The 2,603-nt window shown below is 38.1% G+C and overlaps 1 protein-coding gene across 1 annotated transcript in view; it reads right to left on the reverse strand.

Moving 5' to 3' along the window:
- The window catches only part of enah (ENAH actin regulator), a 101,914-nt gene extending 101,517 nt beyond the window's left edge, over nt 1-397 (reverse strand). The window contains exon 1 of the mRNA XM_016488278.1: nt 78-397. The gene's annotated coding sequence lies outside the window, so the exon portion shown is untranslated. The remainder of the gene's footprint in view (nt 1-77) is intronic.
- Nucleotides 398-2,603: the final 2,206 nt, after the last annotated feature.

The following is a 2,603-nucleotide window of genomic DNA, read 5'->3' on the forward strand; positions in this document are numbered from 1 at the left end:
TCTCTCTCTCTCTCTCTCTATATATATATATAAATCTTAAATACCTGTGGGTTAAGATTAAACTAGATTTTTCTTACCTCATGGTGATTTCCACGATATATGTTCGACGTTATATAATTTCAGAGAGTTCACAAAGTTCGCACTTGACCACAAAAGATATGAATGAAACGCCGCAAGACCAGAGCGAGTTTGTATCCCGCAAAGTAAAAAACTAAATAAAAAAGAAAGTAAATAAAAAAAGAACTCGGTCTACATGATCTACCGCATTGCACCGCTTATGTGGATGCTGCAGCACAAAAAAAATGTAAGTGAGAACGCAATTTTCTGTTTGGTCTTGCAAGCGCCTGATCTTCTAACAGCAGCAACGTGCCGCTGGGATCCCCATCTACAGCCGCAGCAGCGACGCAACGCTTTACTGAGCTACGTCACCACGCAAGAGACGCACAGGTCACGCCCCCATATGGTAGTTTGACAGTACTTAGACAGATATGTAATATTTGTATAAGAGCACACAAATTCTTGGTAAGTAAAACGGAAATTAATAAATTAATTTACGCAAATGAGAAGTCAAACATACAGCATTATAAATGCCAGTGCATAGTTTTCCCAGCTAAAATAAAAATAATAAATAATAATAAAAGACTATATTTGATAGCGCATTTGATAATATTCATTCAAGCCTTATCACCATATTAAGATGCTTGGCAAGTGTATGTCATTTGACTACGATCTGTGTAGTGTCACCTGTTCATAAAAAGAACCAATGGTGTGCTTGCTTTGATGGCAGTAAGGGATATGATGGTTCATCACAATTGTTCAAACCGTGTGGCTTAAGCAGGGTTAAACCCCCACATCTCAGTTACTAGATCAACTGTCACTCATGCATCTCCGATTCTGAACTGTGGTATTTATATGGGTATATACAGTGGGTATAGAAAAGAATTACCCCCTTTAAAATAATCAAATTTTGTTGCTTTGCAGCATGAAATGAAGATGGACACAGTTTTTCTTTTATCCAATATGTATATAAATGCAGCAGCTGTATTTACTCAGTGCAACTTATAACATCCAAGTGAAACATATAACACCAGCATGTCAGAAAAAAAAAGAAAGAAAAAAAACAGAATCACTGATCACCTTCTCAATGGATAAAAAAAATTGAAAGGCTTTATCAATGCCTAGAAGCAGAGTGAAGCCTATTATTAAGAAGTGGAAGGCGTTTGGTACAACACAGACCCTCCCTGGATCAGGACGTCGCTCCAAACTTGATGAAAGAGCCAGGAGGAAACTGGTCAGAGAGTCTACCAAGAGGCCTACAGCAACTCTGAATCAGTTGCAGGAATTCGTGACAAAGAGTGGTCATTGTGTGACAACATCACAAATTCTCCACAAATGTGGCTTGTATGGGAGGGGTACAAGAAAAAAGCCACTCCTCAAGAAAGGCCACATGCAGTCACGACTGAGCTTTGCCACTTGTCAGGATAGAAGAAAAAATGGATGGGGCAAAATACCGTCACAAACGGTCACCATCAAATTTAACTGAACTTGAGCAGTTCTGCAAAGAAGAGTGGGCAAATATTGCAAAGTCTAGATGTGCAAAGTTAGTAGAGACATATCCCAACAGACTAAAGGCTGTAATTAAAGCAAAAGGTGGTTCAACAAAATACTGACACAAGGGGGTGATCCTTTTTCCAACTCAGTGATTCTGCTTTTCTTTTCTTTCTTTTTCTTTTTTGGCATGTTGGTGTTATATCTTTCATTTGGATGTTATTAAGTTGCACTGAGTAAATACAGCTGTATAAAACAAAAACCGTGTCCGTCTTCATTTCATGCTGCTAAGCAGCAAAATGTGATTATTTTAAAGGGGCGTTGTTCTTTTCTATACCCACTGTATATGTGGCTTGGGTATATGACTGAAGGAAAAATGAAAGGGATATCACTTGGAATACAATTTCAAATTTTGTGTAAAATGCAACTTTGGAAAAGTCTACACTGCCATCTACTGGTGCGCTCTTATACAGTTTAGTACACATGCATATTTGAACAAAACCTTCTCGTGCTTTAGTCCCAGGACCCCTGTATAGTTTTATCCGTCCCACAACTGCATCACAGTCATGTCATTGCTTTTTAGACCATATTTAGTGGCTAATACAGTGTTTAAGTTATGCATTCTACGCGCAATGTACATCTCTTTGAACTCACGAGTCGTTTCAAGTAAGTTCTAAAAAAGAACACATTAACAACCATTAACAATTTGCTTACATATTGCAAGACAACTACGCTCAGTTTCATAGATAAATATTATATAATGTATAACAGTTCTAATATATTCCTCTAGGACTCTCTTTAAAATATACATCAGTATAGCAGTCTCTCACCGGCCGTTTACCGGAAAGTTTGTAGCTAGTACTTGGATAGGACGAGAGAAAGTTGTGTACCAGCAGGGGGCGCATGTGGCTCAAAAAGCACCCGAAAATCATCTTTTGAGCCGCATTCAAATCACAGGACGTTTTGAGTCTAACTGGATGCATTTGTAACTACCACGTGTTTTAATAGTTTATCTGTTATTCTAAGGGACATGTAACTAACATAACTACTGAACT

This window comes from Sinocyclocheilus anshuiensis, unplaced genomic scaffold (assembly GCF_001515605.1).
Source record: "Sinocyclocheilus anshuiensis isolate Anshui unplaced genomic scaffold, SAMN03320099.WGS_v1.1 scaffold1733, whole genome shotgun sequence".
Lineage (NCBI taxonomy): Eukaryota > Metazoa > Chordata > Actinopteri > Cypriniformes > Cyprinidae > Sinocyclocheilus > Sinocyclocheilus anshuiensis.